The 22293-nt window shown below is 41.0% G+C and overlaps 1 long non-coding RNA gene across 1 annotated transcript in view; it reads left to right on the top strand.

The window, feature by feature from the left end:
• LOC140686063 (uncharacterized) overlaps window positions 1-22016 on the top strand; it is a 32372-nt gene extending 10356 nt beyond the window's left edge. The window contains exon 3 of the long non-coding RNA XR_012059511.1: window positions 21786-22016. This is a non-coding gene — a long non-coding RNA (uncharacterized lncRNA). The remainder of the gene's footprint in view (window positions 1-21785) is intronic.
• The last annotated feature ends 277 nt before the right edge of the window (window positions 22017-22293 follow it).

Genomic DNA, 22293 nt, shown 5'->3' with positions numbered 1-22293 from the left:
CCTCCCAACCCAGGTGCTGAGCTAGAGGGTGGGGCTGAGGGGGAGAGGGTGGGACCTGCCCTCCCTGAGCTGACAGTTTCATGGCAAAGACCTTCACCAGGTGAAGAACTTGGAGTTTCTTCTAAGAACAGTGGGTTTGAAAAGAGTCTTAAAAGCACGGAAGTGTCACAATCCCATTTGTCTCAAGTAGGGAAGAGCTACTGGAGGGCCACTAGGGAGATTTATGAGTCCATGTGGGCAGTGTTGGTGGCTTCCCCCTGGGCGGTGAGACGGTCAGTGGGAAAAAGCGAACAGATTGAAGGGATGTTTAAATGGTAAAAATGAAAGGATGAATGATGTCTGTGAGGGTAGGATGGAGTAAGGCCCAGGTTTCTGGGTGGATTAATGAAGTAAATGTTGTGCTCTTAGGAGGGAAAGCTGCAGAGGGAGTTCTGGGAGAAAAGTGATGAGTTCAGCTGTGGGTAAAATGAAAGAGTGTTAGATGTATGGTCTGGGAGCTCAGGTGAGAGCAGGTGGTGAGTAGAGGGAGGGAAGAGAGAGTTTCATATCATTTTGTCTTGTGAACATACAAAAAAGTGTGAGTAATGAGACACTCACACCTCTATCTTCTGGATTTAAAATCCATTAACATTTTGCTATATTGGCTGCAGAGGTTCTTAATTTTTTAAATACAAATAAAATAAATAGAAACAAAATAGTGGAGTTAATGAACATCTTAGAGTTGATGTGTGTCCTTGTATGTATTTTGATACCTCATCTGTTTATAACCGTAATCTATAAAAAGTTAACTAGTTTAGCATAAGAGTTAAGCAGAGGGACTTGATTCACACTTTTGGGGCTTAAAGCCGATCTCCTTGGGCAAATTATATAACCTCTCTGTGTCTTAGTTCCATCTTCTGTGACTTCCCCCAGGTCCCTAATCACAGCTGATTTCCTAGACTAGATGTTGGGAGGGAGGCTGATGAAAGGAGTGAGAAGTGTCAACTGCCAGGGACAATGAAGAGGGAGACAAAACCAGAGTAAAGCGGATAAACTGAGTACAAATATCCTCAAAAGAGAAAGAATCCCACAGTGTTTTGAGCCATTTAGCATAAGGGAAACAAAAACACTTGGACCCAAATCTCTTGAGCATATGAGTATTGTGGGTGGGAAGGTATCATCAGAAAAGGGTTGAGAAAAGGCCTTTCGATTTCCCTTGACGTTTCCAGTAAGGATGGGGAGCAGAAGCAAAAACACCCCACTTCACAGTGAAAGCTGCTGTTTTGTGCAAAACTGACCAAAGGGTGGAAACCAGTCATCAGTGTTGCTGGCAAATGAAGAGACTTCTGGATTGGGTGGGGCACTTACCGTGACTCCTGGGTATCCTGCTGAGTGGGGGCTCTGAGGCAGGCAATAGATTTGCAGGGTGACCCGGGCATAATCCCTGCCTCTGAGGCTGCTGGTCTGACTAGAAGACCTAGGCACACGCAGTCCTAATTGGGCAGGTTGAGATGTGGCCTGGGACACCTGCCGTGCTGAGGGGGGAAGAGGGCTCCCCTGAGGAGGTGTCCCTGCAGAGACTGGAAGCATCCACCTGCAGGGGGGGAAAACCTCTGAGCAGGGGGCCGGATGAACAGGCATGACTGGCCTGAACACAGAGGGTTTGGGGAGCCGGAAGTCATATAGTGGCCGGAGCAGCCTTGGTCCTGAGAAACTGGGAAGAAAATATGCTGAAAAGATAGGCTGGGGACAGACCCTGTGGTGGGTCATGAGTGAAAGTAAAGGACTGGTCAGGCAGGCACGAGAGAACCCTGTGGGGGTCCCAGCTGTGGCATCACACTGGAGGGGAGGAGCAGAGTTATGGACTTTGCCACTTATTAGCTGTGTGACTGAGCAAGATCACCACACCTCTGTATATATATATATATATATCCTTTGTGTCCAGTCCTGTTAGTGCTGTCCTTCAAGGTACTGTAATGGCTGCTCTTACACTGAGATGGGAGGGCATAGAGGGACATTGTAGCACTGGAGGGCAGGCGGGGGGTTCTTTAAAAAAAGACATATAGCAGTCTGCAGGCAGTTTGGTTGATGGTCGTGGAGAGGACTTTGGAGGACTTAGCATCGTCTTAAGACTTGCTTTCCCTTGGGGACCAGAATTGCCTTTGCAGATTAATGTTGAAGATTTGGGCTCCTGGTAAAGCTATTTTTCAGATGTGGGTATATATGTAACATATCGTATAAAATAAAATGCTTTTATTTAGTGTGTGGTACCTTGCAGCTGTTAGGAACAGCTCTGTTGGCCTGGTATCCACCGAGGACACTTGGGGTCCTCAGAGTGTGCAGGAGGGCAAGCAGCCCACCGTGCTGTTGCTGGTGTGTTCTCCTCAGCAGGGCACTCTGCTGAGTTAACTCTTCTCTGAGTTTGGTTGCCAGATGAGCAGACAGCAAAGTAATGAGTTCTGGTGGGATTTTATAATGACAGAAACAAAGAGTTTTCTGGACTAGGACACACTTTTGGTTCTTGATCTAGTGTGTTCCATTGCAGAATTGATGATTTGTGTCTGTTCTGGATCTGATTTGGGCTAATCTGGAAACATGGAAAGGAACTGTAATGGAATCATTGCAGGTACCTTGCGCTTTAATAAGCCCTGTGTAAACATAAACACGGATGAAGCATACATTTGTATTTAGTGATGTACAGAAGAGTTTCTGCACATTACAGCAGGCAAGGCAGAACTCTTCTTTGTGGGCAGGGAAGTGGGGCCACCTGTCTTTTCTGTAACAGTTTCTGAGAGCAGATTTTGGTAATTAACCAACATTGACAAACGGTGGCACACATTGCATTTAAGAGCTGGCCAGCTGCAAACTTGTGTATTGGACAGGTGGATTTCAAAGGTAAGTGATCAGGTGGATGGGGGAGAGAAGGAACACAGGCCTGGGCATCTCAGCTACAGGTTTAAATCACCATTTCCTTACCATAGGACCTTGGACTAGAATGTAACCTCTCTTAGCCTATTGGTGAATCTGTAAAATGGGCATGATAACATTTGCTTCTTCCTGGGTTTGTTGTAAGTTGTAAACAGTATTATAACACACATGAAACACTTAACACACTGTTTGACACTTAGTTTTCACTATGTGCGTCCGCCCCACTTGGGGTGTGTCAGAGCCAAAAAGGTAACATGTGTCTGTTGATGACACACTGGTAGCCCCTTGACTAGGTTGTGAATTTGGTGATTTCCTTTAATCCTTGTAACTCTGTGTGCCATGAGCAGTTACTTTCATGAACAGATGAGGAAACTCAGGGTAAAAAAGAGTGTGTAATTTGCCCCAAGTCAGACCATACTTTTGGGTGGAGGGGCTTCCATAATGCATGGGCCTCTAGGCTTTCTGCCCTCTCCATTCAGCACCAGAGCCAGACGTGGGATCGGCTGCCTCCCAGCCCAGAATATCCAGCAGGCAGCAAGACACACCTGGCCCAGTGCTGCTTGAGCAGAAACTCCGGAAGGGAGGCAGGTACTAAAGGGATAAACATAAAAGCAGAAGAGTACAAACTGTGATCAGCTCTGAGATGGAAAGGAACACGCCTCACCATGCAGAGCTGGGAGCTTTCCCATCGGGGCTGCTCTGGGGGCGTTCATCTCAGCTAAACAAGTTCTGCTCCTGCATCAAGGCAGGAAGGCAGGGCACGTGTGACCAGCTAGACTGGGCCTTGTTGATCATACACATTCCCCATTAAGCGGCAGCTGTCATGGGCACTTACCTAGTAAACAGATGTTGGCCATAATCATCACGCAGTTTGCTCGGTAGTTGTATTGGCCCCACCTTTTAGATGAGGTAATTGAAGCTGGGGAGTTTGCTGCATGCCCGTGATTACCTTGGAAATACCCTCACTGGTTTTTAAACCTAGACTGTTGTGGGTCTTATGTCCCAACCCTGTGAATGGCATCATGTAGCTTCTCCCAAGTGACCCAAATGACTGACACTGATTTTCTTAATTCGTAGGAAATGGTATGTGACAATAAGAAAAAGAGGTAGTAAGAAATTGTTTGGAAAACTAGAAAAAATCCAGTACTTCCCCAGCTGGTGGAGCGTACCCAGTGTCACTCACCCCACTCACTGCCTGGCACCTCCTCCCTGCCAACTCCGTGTTCAGAAGCCACTCTGAGCCTTTGAAGAACATTTTGCCTCATGACACTGTTGACTAGGACTTGTGACCTCCTTGTCCCTGGTTAACTATCTCTTCAAAGCCATTTAAGCTTTATGCAGGCTCCTCCACTCAGATGTAAGAATAGCCTCTTTAAACTTCTTGATGCAGCTCCTTAATGAAGATCTTGTGAAGAAACCTAGCCAAAACCTGGGAGATATGCACATAGTAACTGTAATCTCGGCAGGCACTTTGTCAAGTTCAGAATCAGAGGGGTGGGAGACTTAGGAAAGGCTTTGTTAAGGTAGAAAGGGGAAAGTGAAAGGACGCAGGCTCTATGAGACTGAAACATTTCGGTCCCAGCCAGCTAGTTACCTGCTTTCAGGACGGTGTGTGGGGAGTGCAGAGTTCTCACAAAGAAAGAAGTGGGATGGGAAGGGAAGAAATTCAAGTTCTTTACTGGGGAAGGAAGAAAGAGAGGGGGCTGAAAATTTCCTGGTTGAACAAGAGGACTGTGACATGATGTTCTTGTATTTAGGAGAGAAGAGTTTTGTGGGGACAGACATAGGGAGAAAGCTCTCTTGGTGGGAAGTTAGTGTTACGGAAATGACAGGCCAGTCAAGAAACAAGCACCACTCGGAGGGTTGGAGCACTCAGATGTATTATGCCGGCGGGCTCAGAGGGGCTTCTGCTCCGAAGCTCTGAGCACCTCCAAGACGTGCACAGGAGGTTTTATAGGGTAAATTACAAGCTTGGGGTATTCAGCCAATAGGCATGGGACAGCTTTAGCAGCATTATCATCACAAAAGTGGAGGTGGGGAGGCAGCAAACCAACATTCCAAAGCCAGATATGTATCTTTGAAAATCCAGCTGGCTAGCAAAAAAATATAAACAGCAAACCAACTCTAATTAACTTAGATTTACAAGTTAGCCCAGCAGAACTCAGATAAGTATTCCAATACTTAGACTTGTGAGTTATCTTGTTAGCCCAGCCCAGTTTTTCCTTCACATTAGCACAACAGAGAACCAGGCAGACCTGAGGGCCCCTGTTGGGGGAGGGGCTGCCCACCAAGCTGAGCCATGGGGGCTGCTTCTGTCCCTTAGCTGGGGCCTCAGAGCTCCCTTTGCAGCCCAGTCCTGTTGATACAGGAAAACAAATGTGGGGCATGAGAAGGGCTGTATCCCAGGCTTCGTTTGAGCCCCTGGGATGTGCCCCGCCAGGCGTGTGTCCTTGGCTTCACACAGGAAAGAATTCAAGAGTGAGGCACAGCTGAGTAAAGGTAGATTTATTCAGAGAGATACACTGAAAGGCAAGATAAAGGCCATGAGATGTGGGGGTTGGGTGTTCAGATTAAAAGTAGACACACACTCCATAGAGAGAGGGGCACCACAAGGTGCCCTGTTGCTGGTTTTATGGGTTTGATGGTTTCATAAGCTAATAAGTAGGACCAGACTAAGGAGAGGGGCTGGCATTCCCAGTGAGTTGGCCATTTCCCACACTTTGACCTTCTGTGGCTAGCCTTGGGCCTGCCATGGTGCCTGTGCGCATGTTATTCACCATGTTAATGTTACAAAGGGCATATAATGAAGCTCAAGATCTGCTAGAAGTTAAATATCTTCATCCTGAGCCTCAAGGCCTACTGGAAGTTGAATCTTTTATCATTTTGATGTTAATTGCTGTGGCCTTCCTTGAATGGCTGTGCCCTGCCCCCTTCCATCCTGCCTCACTGTGATGACACAGAGAGAGCAAAGGCCAGGCTGAAGTGCGAGCCCCTTGCTTGTGCTCCTGCATTTAACAGAGGGAGGGGTGGGGTGGGCCTGAGGATGACTCTGGGTGGTGAGAAGGATGTTTTGGATTTTCCCACGTGGGACCTGGGGACCTGTCAGCAGCCACTGCAGATTTATCTCACAGGCATTATGGCTTCTGTCATTCAACTCCTTTTTTTTTTTTTTAAAGTACTTAATCTAAATTTAACTTCAGTTTCTTTTTTTAAGAAAGAAATTTCTCTTTTTTTTTTTCTTTGGGGCTCTTTTTGGGGGGATAGGTAATTAGGTGTATTTATCTGTTAGTGGAGGCCCTGGGGCTTGAACCCAGGGCCCCGTGCACGCTAAACAAATGCTCTACCACTGAGCTCTACCACCCACCTAATCATCTTTTTCTTTTTGCTTCAGCTCCCAAGAATCTTAGAGCTGAATTTCTAGTCGGCCTTTAACACTTACCCTGACTTCATGGCATGCATTTTTATGACTTTATCTCCCCCTGGTTTCAATTAAGTATTGAATCCCCATTTTCTCTTCACTCTCACTTTTGTCTTTTTGTTTTTATGGTTGTTGAGTTGTGTTTAAAAAATTGTTTAATTTCTCTTTTAGCAGGAGGCTGAAAATAAATAAATATGTAAACAGACATCACTCTTAAATGCTTTTATACATTCTAAGCTGTTTAGTAGTTACTTAAACACCAAATTGAATACTAAAGTGATAATATTTTAAAATTATTTTTTAAATTTTTTATAAAGGTAGAGTTGATTTACAATATTATATGTTTCAGGTGTACAATAGATTCAAAATTTTTAATGTTATGCTCCATTTATAGTTATTGTAAAACATTGGCTGCATTCCCTGTGTTGTAAGGTACATCCCTGTAGCGTGTTTATGTTACATGTAGTAGTTTGTATAAGAAAGTTGGGTAACGCAGAGTCTGATGCATGGCTGTGTCTGACATAGGTTTATGGTCACCCTGCCTGTCAGAGCCCAGGCCCTCACTCCTGTTTTCAGGGGAGTGAGTGGAAGCAGCTCTCATCAGCGCTGGCACCACCATCTGAGTGGCAGTGACAGCAGTGACTTTTGTTGGACATGCTAAGTGTTATTCCAGGATCTTTACTTGCATTTCTGCATTTAATACTTAAAGCTCTCCTGCGAGGAATCGTTTCATGTTTTCTAATGAATAATACACTTTATTTTTATTTTGATAGACTTCAAATCTCTGGAAAATTTACAGGAGTAGAACAATGAATGCTTAGATACACTTCACCTAAAAGGACAATATTTGCTTTTTTATGTCTGGCTTATTTTAGCGTAATGTTTCAAGGTTCAACCATGTAGTAGCCTGAATCAGAACTTTATTCTTTTGGTTTGATAATATCCTTTTCCTTACTTTTTTTTTTTTTTTGCTTTTGGTCTATTTAAAAAGATTTTTATTAAAGTGTAGTCAGTTTATAATGTTGCATCAGTTTCCAGTGTACAGCACAACACTTCAGTTATATAGGAACATACATATATTCGTTTTCATATTCTTGTTTAACATAAGTTACTATAAGATATTAAATATATTTCCCAGTGCTATACAGTATAAACTTGCTGTTTATTCTATACATAGTCAATATAGGCAAGTATTGAACTCCCAATTTATCCCTTCCCTCATCCTCTCCCCTCTGGTAACCATAGTTTGCTTTCTATGTCCCTGTGTCTGTTTCTGTTCTGTAGATAAGTTTGTCTTTCTTTTTCTTAAGATTCCACATATGAGTGATCTCATATTGTATTTTTCTTTCTCTTTCTGGCTTACTTCACTTAGAATGACATTCTTCAGATCCATTCATGTTGCTGCATTTGGCATTATTGTATTATTTTTTATGGCTGTGTTGACTAAAATAAACATGCAGCCTAAAAGTTAAGAGTTATGTTTTCTTTGGCAGGAGGACTCGAGCCGGGATGACAGCCTCTCAGATCGCTCTGAGGGACTGCTCCCAAAAGGTAGGGGAGGAGCTAGGAAAAATTGGAGCTTTACAACAAAGACCAGGTAGTTGGAACAATAAAAGATTACTTGTTATCTAAGGAGAATCAGGCATCTCAAGTTAAAGAATTTAGTGCTTTTCTATGTATGGGAGGAAGCAAACATTTAGGCTCACTGAATTCATTCCTTTGACAAGCACCTATATATCTAAGGCCAGTATCCTGTCCTTTCTTAATCTGAGTCTGCTCAGAGTGCACCATTGTGAGTGGCTGCAGAGGCTGGGCTGCAGGCCTGTCCCCACTGGGGTTTGGTGGCAGCCACTGATGTCTTGGTTTCAGCACTCTTTGTTTACTGATATGTTTGCAGTATTTTCACACACATTGGAGTATTTTCTGAGGGCTATCTAGTTAGAGCCTTGGAGAAGGGGAACCCACCAAGGTAACACAGAAGTACTAGACATAGGTAATTTACCATAAACCTAACAATTGGATTAGTTCATAATCAAAGGTATGAACAAATATCAAAGTAATTGTTATACAGGCCTGGTCCAGTGTCTTGGATCAGCTGTCTACATCAGATGTCATCTTCTTCTCATCCTGGCCTGGTAGATTTTTCTGCATTTGAGCATTGTTTTAAGGTGAGCAATACTCTATAGGCCAGTTCACTGCAGGGGCTCTTTCTGACTGGAAATGAATCCAAAAGTCAATTTCCTTTAGCTTTCACTGTGTGTGGTCTTTTTAAGAGTACCTGGTAAAGGGTCCTTCCATTCAGGTTGAAGTTAGTTTTTTTAAGTCATGTCTGTTACAGTATGTATAACTCCCTGTTTGCAGATCATGGGGCATAGGATCTTTACCCAAGGATAGATTATTGAGCTTCAGAAACAAACCTAGAGTATCCTTTTTAATAATTCAATTAAACTTTGCAGCAATGTAACATAACAGCAAAGAGTGATTTGAGAATTGTCTTAGTAAATATAGACCTCAATTAACAAAACTAGAATTTAATATAATTATAACCATATTCATCAGTTTACTCAGTCCCATGTAACTAATCCTTTTGTTAACAGTTTTATGAAATCAGAGTTTTCATTAGACCTTTAAATTTCTTACTCAGTTTAGTTCAGTGCTATAAAGCATTTTGTAAAATCATCAGAATAAAACAGTAACTGTCTATAAATGACAAAATATTTAAAAGCATGGTTAAACACTGTTACACTGTAATTGGTAAAGAAACCTGGTCACAATAACCAGAATTATGACTGGTAACATTTCAGACATACCAGGATTTTAGGGAATCCATATAAATTCTAGAATATCTGTATTAATAAAATTTTTTCATACAATATAACCTAGGAAGACTTATTATTCATTTGACAATACCATGTTATTTATCATACCAAATTAAACTTTCTAGTTTAAAATCTCTCTTTGGGATGTTTCAGGGGCCCTCTGTGGCATCCCAAAGTTAGCTGGAGATCAAAAGAACTTTAATCAGAAATTGATATTTGGAAAGCTTGTTAAAAGATTTCAAAACACTTGGTAAGACAAAAGTATAGATTACTGTGAAAGAGTACTTATTCATTAACAAGAAAGTATTTCAAATGTAAAGGCAGAACAGATCACTTAAGGGGTATGAGTAGCTTTACAATCTGTTACTGAAGGCAGATAAACATTTTAAGAAAACTTTGTCTTCTTTACAGAGAGAAAACCAAGTCTAGTCTTTTACCAGGTTATTTCTAAGATTCATTTACTTTGACCAAATTTATTCTAAACTTAGCCAATCCCGACCATGTACAAAACTCTTTCCTCAGGGTTCCTCTTCCACAAGCCTTCCATAACTTTCTATACTCATATAATTTTGTCCCTTATTTTCTCTTTCATTCAGAAGTAACCAGCTTCAGGACAAAGTTATTATTTTCCATTAACAAAATATAATTCCATTCCTTATATCTTCCTTTACACATTCACCTTATTTTCCTAGGATACTGAGAGATATCCCTTAATAGTAGAGAATATTTCAGGGTGGTGCCAAACATTTATTAATATTTTTAAACATCATTATTTTCTCTGTAATAGGAAGTCAAATGTTAAGTAATATTTCAATCTTCTTTTATCTGAAAATGGCATAGCTATTTAATAAACTCCCATCATTTAACTTAATTTAGCACAATTCTAGAATTTAAAGATACCAAATATTTAGAGATTATTTTAAGCATACGTTTTTAAAAATATACTTTGAAGAATTTACCCAAAAGGTCTCATCTCATTTACATTTTAATTTAATTAGAATTTTATCACATATTATTATTATTATTATTATTATTATTATTATTATTATTATTATTAATTATTTTGAGAAATCTACAACAGATATAATAGGATCTTATTTGACTTTCATTAAACCTAGGTACAGTAAGGGTATTATACTTAATATTGATGACTCTAAATATGTCTTTATTAATTAGAATGAATTTAAACTAAACTTAATACAAAGCATTAACTTAATATTAAATATTTTCCAGTTCATGTGAACCTGAAAGTCAATTTGATCAGTTTTTATTTTAAAAATACTTAATTTGTAAGCTCTTATTTTGACATCAATTAAGCAGAGCTCTTTTGACTTTTTTTTTAAAGCAGGAGAAATATCTCATATTTATAATGTGTACACACTCTTATAAACAGACAAAAGCTAGAGATCTCATAGCTTCACTTTAAAACTTACTTCAGAGTTAGGTATTGCAATATAAATTTACTTCTTATAAATAATAGTTGGAGTAGCTGAATTTGTTTGCTCAAATCACTAAGGCTTATATTTATGAAAAAGACATTTAAGATTTCTTGACAAAGTCTGAAGGACCTGTCAGAGTTCTGAGTTCTAAAATGCCAAAAAGTTCTTTGGCTTTAAGTTTTATGAGCTAATTAGGCTCAGTCTTAGGTCATTGTTTGCTGTATTTACATTTCTGATCTGCAAGACAAAGAAAGTAACTTCCAGTTCCCCAAAGAACTGGTCTGTCACCTAGGCCCAATTGTAACTCCTTAATTTGCTTCTCAGTATCCGTGAGAAGAGCTCTAAACAAAGAATTCCATGTTTTAAAACTTTAAGGTTTACTTTATTATGTCTTCAAAAGCTTGCAGAAGGTGTTTAGTAAGGTCTCTTTTCCTTGAGTTGTAAGTTAAACCCAGGGTAAATGTCTTATTATTTTTTTATTAGCCCCTGAATATTAGTTTTTAGTTTTACTTTATATTGGATGGCTCAGGCAACTCTATTGGTTTCCTTTAGTTTGTTTAATTAATGTTTTCTGAGGGACAGATATGTGCCCAGACTTATAATATCAAGAAGGGGAATAGTTTTTCCATGGAAACATATCTATTCCACAACGTAATTAAGCAAAAGAGATTTATATAAAGCCCATTTAAATATACCAATTTTACAAACTTTTATCTCAATTTTATTAACTCACACTTTTAAATTTAATATTTATTAGGTTTAATCAATAATTCTTATTGCTAGAAGGGATACCAGGAAACTTTTTCTTTTATTACTTGTCGACTTTATCTAATTTTTATATAAAAGTTTCTGGGATCCCCAAGTTTGAGCCAAAGGACTTAGACCCTTGTCAATTTTTAATTTGATTAATTGATTTGTTGCCCCAATCATTGATCATGTATCTTAGTATATATATACTAGCTCTATAAATAAATCATTTTAAACTGGGGTAAATAAAGCGGACTTGTTTGAACTTTAATGTTGGGGACCAGCAGGTGATCCATTTGGCCTTTTTTTTTTTTTTTAACTTTACGTAGTGTAGTATCAAAACCTTGTATCTAAATCCAAAAATGTCCATTTTATTTATCCCATTCAAAATAACCATCTAAAAACTATATCCATTTGGGATAAATCCCTTATTATTGTTAAGAAAAAATCTTTTGACATTTTTACATTTCTTTTTTCAGTTACTCAACCTAGTTAACATTAATTATTCCAATGTATTTATTAGCATCCCTAAAACTCATTGAAGAGAAATAGAAAACACAAATGTAGTTTTCCAAACCTGTCTTTTCCCTCTTTTAAACTAAGTTCTTAGGTTAACCATTAGATATGTTTTTCCACTTTTAAACTTGATTGAGTTTAATAGGTACCAATAAAACAGCTGTTTATAATGAGAGCTCTTAACTTTCACCAACTTAGAAGTTTTTCCAAATTAAAGGATCCATCATATGGCCATCAATTAATACATGTATAGTGATTTTAAGCCAATAAGATAAATAGGTTTTTCCACATGAGAGTGGGGTGTTGCCTAAATAAATTTCAAAAGTTTACTCCCCAAAAGGTAAAGTCCTTTGTGGCCCTGGCTGATGCAACAAAGTTCAAAATGTCAAAATGCCTGAGAATTGGTACAATCAAAGAACCGCCGAGAATCCCAATTTATTTGCTTGGCAGCCACATGCACACAATACTTGTACCCTTTGCGTGGAAGAATCCAAGCCTTCCTTTAAATAAAAGGAAACACATGTATACATACACACACATGTAAAACACCCAGAGAAAGACAAAACATCTACATTTCAAGGACACAGGAAGAGAAATCCAAGTTCCCCCTAAAGGGGCTTTTGTTTTTATAAGGTTAGAATTCCAAAAAATGTTTTATCAGGCCTGGCTAGTTATTTTCAGAGTGAGATTTTTTTTAAATTACCAATTAAAGTTGTAAGTTTTGTATGTAAATAAACCTAGCTGGGTTATTAGTTGGAGACTGGCAATCTGTCATTTCTTTTTCTTTTCTTTCTTTTTTTTTTTTTTTTTTTGGTAAGTTCTAATTCCCATTCTAAGGTCAGCTTGTCAGAATAAAATTGCTGGTAGGTTTTCCCACAGGGAGAACTGTACGGCATGAAGTCTTTGCCTCTACCACTCCTGCAAATTTCTCAGTCACCTGAGAAAGCTGTTCCCAGCCAGGAGGAGAGTCCCATTTTTGCAGTTGAAAGGTTTCTCATAAGAGTTTTACTTTTATCCCGACAAATTTAATGGAGGTAGCCAAATTGAGAAAAGCTTTAGAACAGCCTCTTATCTAACCACTGAGTCCAGACCCCAGGATCTTTCAACTGGGCCCCACTCGGGAAGTCTCCACTGAGTGGGTATTCTGCTGGTATCTTTCAACCAGGCCCCACCCAGCATGTGTCCACTGGGTGGGTATTTCCCCCCAGTATCTCTCAACTGGAGGGCCAGGTACCTGGATACACCACCAAATAAAACTCAGGATCATCAACCAATATGGGAGATCTGAGAACCAGGAGAGACTCACCCAAGTTCTTCTGGACTCCATGAGGATGTGGATGGGCACAAAGGGCCACTGCTGGTACCAAGGCTCCGGTTCCTCGTACAGTTCAGGCAAATGAGAGAAGTCTGCACTGGGTCCCTACATGGTCGCCAAAACTGTCGACTGAAATAAACTCACAGCCTAAAAGTTAAGAGTTATGTTTTATTTGGCAGGAGGTCTCAAGCCGGGATGACAGCCTCTCAGATCACTCTGAGGGACTGCTCCCAAAAGGTAGGGGAGGAGCTAGGAAAAATTGGAGCTTTACAACAAAGACCAGGTAGTTGGAACAATAAAAGATTACTTGTTATCTAAGGAGAATCAGGCATCTCAAGTTAAAGAATTTAGTGCTTTTCTATGTATGGGAGGAAGCAAACATTTAGGCTCACTGAATTCATTCCTTTGACAAAGACCTAGCTATCTAGGGCCAGTATCCTGTCCTTTCTTAATCTGAGTCTGCTCAGGGTGCACCATGGTGAGTGGCTGCAGAGGCTGGGCTTCAGGCCCATCCCCACTGGGGTTTGGTGGCAGCCACTGATGACTTGGTTTCAGCATTCTTTATTTACTGATATGTTTGCAGTATTTTCACTCACATTGTAATATTTTTGTTCACAGCTGAGTAGTAGTCTATTGTATAAATATACTACAACCTCTTTATCCAGTCATCTGTCAGTGGACATTTAGGTTGTTTCCATGTCTTGGCTATTGTAAATAGTGATGCTGTGAACATTGGGGTGCAGGTGTCTTTTTGAATTAGGGTTCCTTCTGGATATATGCTCAGGAGTGGGATTGCTGGGTCATATGGGAAGTCAATTTTTTGTCTTTTGAGGAATCTCCATACTGTTTTCCACAATGGCTCCACCAAACTGCATTCCCACCACAGTGTAGGAGGGTTCCCTTTTCTCCACAGCCTCTCCAGCATTTACTGTTTGTGAACTTCTGAATGATGGGTATTCTGACTGGTGTGAGGTGATACTTGATTGTAGTTTTGATTTGCATTTCTCTGATAATGATATAGAGCATGTTTTTCATGTGCCTATTGGCCATTTGTATGTCTTCTTTGGAGAAATGTTTGTTTAGGTCTTCTGCCCATTTTTGGATTGAATTGTTTGTTTTTCTTTCTTATCAAGTGTAAAAGCTGTTTGTATATTCTGGGAATTAAGCCCTTGTCAGTCTCATTTATTGCAAATATTTTGTCCCATTCCATAGTTTGTCTTTTTGTTTTGCTTATTGTCTCCTTTGCTTTGCAAAAGCTTGTAAGTTTAATTAGATCCCACTTGTATATTTTTGTTTTTATTTCTATCGCTTGGGTAGACTGCTCTAGGAAAACATTGCTGAGATTTATGTCAGATGTTTTGCCTATGTTTTCTTCTAAGAGGTTTTTAGTGTCTTGTCTACATGTTTAAGTCTTTAAGCCATTTTGGATTTATTTTTGTGTATGCTGTGAGGGAATAGTCTAACTTCATTGATTTACATGCAGCTGACCAGTTTTCCCTACACCATTTTCTGAAGAGGCTCTCTTTACTCCATTGTATGTTCTCACCTCCTTTGTCAAAGATTAAATGACCAAAAATTTGTGGGACTATTCTTTATAATTTTGTTTATCCATTCATTGATGGATGGATATTGTTTGTAATTTTGGCTACTCTGAATAATACTGCTGTGAATATTGATGTGCAAGTTTTTGGGAAAATATGTTTTCATTCTGTTGGCTGTACAGTTGGCCCACCATATCTGTAGTTTCCACTTCATGGATACAGATGGCTGTTTGTAAAGGGAATCGAACATCCTTGGATTGTGGTACCTAGGGTGGGGGGTTCCTGAAACCAACTCCCTGAGGATACTGAGGGGTGACTTTATACATAGGAGTGGAATTGCTGAGCCATATGATAATTCTAACCTTTTAAGGAAACACCAGACTTTTCCAAAACAGCTGCACTATTGTCTCTTTCCACTGGCTGCATATGAGGGTTCCCATTTCTCTGCCTTCTGACCGACACTTCTTATTGTCCATGTTTTGATTATGACCATCCTAGTGGGTGTAAAATGAGATCTCATTTTGATTTTGATTTGGCTAGTGATGCTGAGCATCTTTTCATATGCTTATTGGTCATTTGTGTATCTATTTAAAACCTTGGCAAATTTGAAAATTGAGTCAATTTTCCTTGCATTGTTCAGTTGTAAACATTTATTATATATCCTGGAAATATATCTCTTATTAGAGACATGCTTTGCAAAATTTTTCTCCTATTCTGCAGATTGTCATTTCACTTTACTTTTTTTAAACATTAAAACAATTTCTTTATAGGGGAGGTAATTAGATTTATTCATTTATTTTATTTTTCTGCTGAGCATGCACTCTATCACTTGAGCTACCCTCTTCCCCTGTCATTTCACTTTCTTGATGATGTCCTTTGTAACAAAAAGGTTTAAATTTTGATGAATCCAGTTTATCTGTTTTTTTCTTATATCACTTATGCTCTTGGTATTGTATCTTGGAAACCATAGCCTATCCTAGGACCACAAAAATTTATACTATCTTCTTTTACAAAGTTTATAGGTTTAGTTTTTACGTTTCTGTCTGTGATCCATTTTGAATTAATTTTTATTTATTAAATACAATAGGGGGGGTCCAGGTTCCAGATTCATTCTTTTGCTTGCAGATACCCAGGTGTCCCTGCACCATTTGTTGAATAGACTATTCTTTCAATGGAGTGTTGTTGGCACCCTTGTGGAAAACTGACTGTAAATGTTTTTTTTCCTGGATATTTTATTGTGTCATAGATTTATGCATCCAAACTTATGCCAGTACCATACTGACTTGAGTACTATAGTTTTGCAGTAACCTTTAAAGTGCGAGTTCTCCAACTTTGCTGTTATTTTTCAAGATTGTTTTGGCTGTCCTGGGTCCCTTGCACTTACATATGAATTTTGGGATCAGTTTTTCAATTTTTCCAAAGAAGTCAGCTGGAATTTTGATAGGGATTCCATTGTATCTGTAGATCAATTTGGGGAGTTTTAACATTTTTAACAATATTGTTTACCATTCTATGAATATGGGATGACTTCCATATACGTAGATCTTTTGAAATTTTTTTGGTGATACTTCAAAATGTTCAATGTACGAATCTTGTAAATTTTTGTTAAATGTATCTCTCATTTTATTTTTAATGCTGTTGTAAATGGAAAGGCTGAGCTTCTTAAGGGTGGGACTATATATCAATTTGTTTATTTCTAAGATTCATACACAGCAAATACACTAGGTTTATATTTGCTACATAAATCTATCCACAATTCTTCCCACCCCCATGTTATAAGAAACCAATACCCTGGTTAAACTACCTGAAAACCTACGTGGAAGTGAGAAATGAGAACCTTGGGTGGGGCACTATGCAGATGTTACTGAAAGTTTATTCAGGATGGCTTTGTCTTAATTTCTTTTAAACAACGCTTTCGATATATTTAGTCAGATACATTAAGAACATGCTCTTTTGATGTGCAGAGGAGCTAAGACTATTATTTTCAAATAACTTCTAGTGAGAGTGTTTTACTTGAAACTTAATTTGCATCAATCTTTGAAGATTTATGTTTCAGGAGCTTTGACTAAAGAACACGTGTCTTTATTCAATAACTACAACTAAATGCTCAAACAACATGTAAGAGTTTGAGCAAACTGCCCCCACCCCGTAGTGCTGGGTGGCTGCAGCTGTAACTGGAGTCAGCGCTTACCTCTCCCAGTACGCTTGTGCTGATCTGCTCAAAGGGGTTCATTCAACATTTTGTCAGTAGTCTGTTGGACAAAGCCATAAAGCATTGGTTTAAGGTTGCTGGAATGGAATATATTCTTATTAATATTAAGTAAACACATATTGAGTGCTTACTGTATGTTGGGAATTGTCCCTAAGCCTCACATGAATATTATTTTTCTTAAAACCTCACATATTTCCTTGTTATTCTCACTTTACAGATAAGGAGACTGGGAATTGGGTCTTCTCTCTTTTGGGGGGAGCTCGTTATCAATGATTGGAAATTGTAAAGAACAAGATATTGACTCATCCTGAGAAAACATTTTTCTGAGAGTCAGCATTGAAAAAGGTGACCACTGAAGAGGGTGATCATTGTTTAAGTGAGACAAGCCCCGGGTTGTACGGAGTCAGCATCCTCGTCCCAGACCTGGTACGTGTGGAGCTGCATGGTGGGCAGGACGGCACGGCTGCACAGGGAATGAGGATGCCGGGCTGCTGGGCTGTACTCAGGCCCAGTGGGGATTTCTCCTGAGGGCAATGGACAGTCACTGGCGGATTTTAAGTAGGGGAGTGGGGTGCTCTCAGAAATCACTTTTGTGCTTGTAGAATGCTTGGAAACATTTAGAAGGTTCAACAGGAGGTGATGTGATGAGTCAGAGTAGGGTGGCTGCAAGGTGTAGCAATGTTCAATTTTCAACTGGTTTTCAGTCCCAGGTTTGTGGCTCAGTAGCCGTGTCACTTTGGTTGACTCACTCAAGGAAGTGAAACAATTTATCTAATCAATTGAAGCAGTGATGTACCCACTTCCCAGGACTGTTGTGAAGATCCAGTGAGATAACATGTGCAGTGTGCAGCATGGTCCCCAGCACAGAGTCAGTGCTGAGTGCCACTGAGTACCTGGTAGGACAGGTGAGGGTGGTGGGACTCATGACTGAGGAAATCTGGGCTCTAAGGGAGGGGTCCAGGCACGTCTGCGAGTGATAGGCCTGAGCTGGGAGAGGCAGGGAGGCATTGCCCCCTGACAAGGGGCCCTGGGCAGGGCGGCTATGGGAGGAGAACCATGAAGTCAGCTCTGTGCAGGTGGAGTTGGAGGTACTTTGAGACATCTAAGTGCAGTGTCATGAGCTCATGGAGGAGGTGTGGGCCCAGGTTGTGCATTTTCCTATAATCTCAACCCCTGAGGACCCCGAGTTATTGATCACTGAACGTGAAGACATACTTTATAGGACAAGTGAATAGTAGTATCATCTCTGTCATCAAAGCTCACGTCTCTTTATTCATCACTCACTTTGCTAATTCGGTACGTACAGAGCTCAATTCACCACCCTCCCCTGGGCTCAGGCTCCACAATAAAGGGCTGGCGAGCCTTTTTCCCAGAAAGAGACACATTTGGCTGGTAGACCTCTATACCTCCACAGACTTAGAATTTTAGTTTGTTGTTTTAATTCTATTTTCTGTTGGTCATTTCCTGACAAGAGAGACATTTTACCTCATGGTCATTTTTCAATTAGCTGTTTCTGAGAATTGCTGATCTGATCCAGAGTGTATGTATTTTATTAATTTGTAGAGTATTTTCTCATTTTTCTGTCTTTGCCCTTTAATTTTGTATGCCCCTTCAAGTCTCTATCCTATTTGGGGCCTTATTTTCTTAATTAAAAAACGTCTTTTAACAGTTAAGAAAACAAAAGAAAAGAAAAAATGCACATGATATCTAAATTTAGAAAATATATAGTGTATTTTCTGTCTCGGCAATGGAGGGTCCTAGAAACTCATGAAAACCTTCATTGCACAAGTTTCTTAAAATGCTGATTAAGAAATAAAACCTTCCTTTCTCATCTTTCAAGCTGCACAGCTAATTGTCCAGAAAGTGAGGGGAAATCCTCAGAAGCCAAGACAAACCAGAAAGCAGGGATTCTGGGAGCTAAGCGAGGTGCCAGCTGGCTCCTGAACTGAGTTTCAGTTGCCCTGACAGGAGGGCAGGAGGTGAGCCACAGGCCTCTCACACTGGGAGTTGGATGACTGATCATATGTAAGGCCAAGCCCACCCTGAGAAGCCTGGTTTAGTAAAGTTTGAACAAAAAAAAACCCATTCCTCAAGGCAAGAAAGTAAGGAAAGTCAATTTTGTTGGCAGGGGGGAGCAAAAACAAATGCAAAGTGAGGAATTAGTTTAAAGCTGCTCTGGCATGAGAGTGACCACAAACTCCTGGCAGAAAAGCACAGCTCCTCCTGGAATGAGAAGTTGTGTTTTGAATGAATCAGTGAACAGCCATTCGGAAAGATGTCCCAGAGTCTTCTGGATCAAGATACTGGACCCCAAACACCTCTCTTCCAAGGTCTCACTTATATAATGAAAAAGGTTTTAAGGCAAAGAAGCCATAATCATAGTCCTATTTATTGATATTACTGTATGCTAGGAGTTCAGAGGTGACTACAGAGTTGCCTCCTTTTTTATGGAGATTTTTTTCTGTTTGGGGAGATGTAGTGACATAGTTGGGGAGCTTGGTGGAGGGAGGTGTGAATCTGTTGCAATTAGCCAGGAGAAGAGATTAAGAAAGCAGTGAAGGGTGGGTGACATTTTTAGCTGTGGACAGTCTTGTTCAGTTGGCTTTTAATTGCAGGCTCAATGAGCTGTAACTGGAGGGAATAGATCTTATGGAGAATGGACTTAGCTCAGGCCTCTTCAGAATGGACAGGTGAACCTGGAGAAAGACAGTCGAATCTGTGCAGTCATTAAAGTGCACATGAACATGCTCCATCCCTGAGCCAAAGATGGGACAAGTAGGCAGAACTTCTTGATGCCAGAGGAGTGGTTTTTAAGGTTCTCCAAGAATGAATCCCAGGGAACCGGGATGGCCAGTTGTCAACCTGTGATTTTGCTCTTTGGATGGTATACCCACCAAGGTTATTGGCTGTTTATAGGTTTTCATTTCTCTTTAACATATGTCAGGTGATGAGCAAGTGGGCACAGGTGTTTGACACCTGGTCGAGTTGACTTTGGGTACCCGCCTAGAAGCATGGGAACAGCTGTGGCTGCTTCACACATCTTGCGGCCCATCCCTTTCTCCAGCTCCGTGATCACAGCAGAGTGGTTCCTTATTGACCTGTCCGTCTCCTCTGTGACCTCATAACCATCAAAGGACCGGACTGTATTAACTTGGCTTTGTTCTTTTCCATCCTTCTCTTTGAATGATGATGACTGAAAGTGGACCCAGTTATGTTAGCAGATGTTTTACAAGTAGGGCTCTCAGTGCAAACCTTGTAACCCCCGCTTTGTGATCTAGAGAAGAAAGTCATATTGTTCCCAAGTTGTTTTGATGCACATATGTGGGAAATTGGTATAATTTTGAATATGTATTTCCTCTCTGAATAATCATGGTTACAGATGAATGTGGGTAGACATGGAATGTGTTCTCTGTACTTGAAATATATGTTCCCCTAAGTACCCCCCCACTTTTTAAAGTCATCACTGGAGTGTTAACTACCAGAGTATCCCAAAGCATCCACCACTGCCTGTTCTTCAGGCAGTGTGGGTTCCCAAGTTGGAGAAGGCTGCTGGCTGCTGGCTGCTGAGGCATTCTCTGGTACATCTCTGACTGGCTGATGTGGGCTTAGCACCCATGACTTCGCAGACAGTAACTAACCATGATCGCTTCCATTTCTTGAACACTCATGGAGGGTTTTAGACCTATGCTAATGGTATACGTTATTTCATTTAATTTTCCCCACAATCATAATTAGATTTTATCAGCTGTATTAATAAGGAAATTGTAAAAGATCGTGATGTGCAGAATTGGGACTGGAACTTGGGTCTTTCTGATTCCTGTCTCTGTTCCCTCCCCGGCCTATCCTTCCAGATGGCTGGAAGACTCTTCCTCTGTCTTGAGTTTATGCTGATGTTACCACTCTCTTTGTTTCTAGTAGAGGAAAACAAGTCTAAACTTACTTTCCAGTTGGAAATGGAGCAAAGTGTTAACATTTGAAGCCGGGAGAGTCTGTCCTGTGGTGAAGTGGTCTCCTAGCCACTTCTGCTAGGACATCATGTCACTGTCTGGGCCCCTTGTTCAGCCTGTGCACAGGTGACAGTGCAGATGTACCGAGCAGTCCTCCCGGACAGGGCAGTGGGTTGGAAATGAGATTGGGGATTTGGTTTCATTTCATAAGTTGCTGAGGGTCTTGGCCTGGCACTTCGAGTGGGAACATTCCCCGTCCCACAGACTCGTGCTCTGGGCCCATGCAGACCTGACATGGCCTCAGCCTGAGGCTCAGGCCCGTGGTGATGAGGAGCATTTTAGTTAAGTGTCCGCCAGGGACTCTGACACTTCTGGGCTGTGGGACTTTGTCCAGGATGGTAATAATACCTCCCCGAGTTTCAGATTTCCATGCCCGTGAGCCGGGATAGTAATAATTTCTGAGATGATTTTATGATTCAGTAAGGGGCGCTGCGTGTGCTGGCAGATGGTTGTCATGTTAGGAGCAGAAGTCGCAGTCACTCTGTCAGCCTTTCAGTATGTGCTCTGTGCTTTGAGAAGTTGTGTGTTTGGTGAAAGTCCCGCCCAAATCCTAGGGTCTAGATGAACTGCTGTTCCTTTTCTTTCCCTCCCCTTTCCTCTTTCCCTTCTCTGTGTCTCATGTGTAAGTAGCAGATTCCTCTGTTTCAGGGAATATGGGCCTTTCTAGTAAAAGGACAGGCTGAACATGGAGAGATGGGACCCGGAGGGGGTCTGGAGCGTCTGCACAGAGCTGCTTCCCTGCGTTTCTGCATCCGGTCCTGTCAATGCACTAAGTCAAACTTCCTCTTCCTTCCTGTGTCATCAGGCCTGTTTTATGGGAAAACCTTTTTTACGTGTCTTTTTTCACTTACATGTTTCTTTCAGATGCTTGTTGCTTTTGTCCCTGTGCTTCAGCATTCCAAGGAGGAGAGAATCTAGCAGTACAGCATCCTCTCCAAGCTCTTTGAGTTGATCGGCTTCCACTGCAATTCTGCCTTCTTCAAGCGCGTGGCCCCCGTACGGCATGCGGCCCCGGCATCTCAGAGCCTAGTGGGAAGGCCTGCTACCAACTCCTTCTGCAGACGTTCCTGGCTACAGTCTGTCACTGGATCCACAGGACTTCAACAAAGGTGTTGGAACTAAAACATCGCTTCAGTCCCATGGACCATGTCTGGTTTGGGCCCTGCTGTCCTGTCTCATCAGGGTGAATCCTGATTCATGTAGAACAGGCCTCAGAGGACTTTTTCTGTCAAGGGCTTGGGAGTAAATATTTCAGGGTCTGCAAGCCCCCTGGTCTCTGGTGCAGCTGCTCAGCTCTGCTTTTCAGATGCTAGAGCAGCCGGACAATCCACACACTCACAGAGCTTTATTCACAGTGGCGGCTGGGGCTGGA

The sequence above is a fragment of the Vicugna pacos genome, chromosome 16 (genome assembly GCF_048564905.1).
Source record: "Vicugna pacos chromosome 16, VicPac4, whole genome shotgun sequence".
Classification (NCBI taxonomy): Eukaryota; Metazoa; Chordata; class Mammalia; order Artiodactyla; family Camelidae; genus Vicugna; species Vicugna pacos.
Note: the sequence above shows the minus strand (reverse complement) of the source record. Positions and strands in the feature narration are given on the sequence as shown.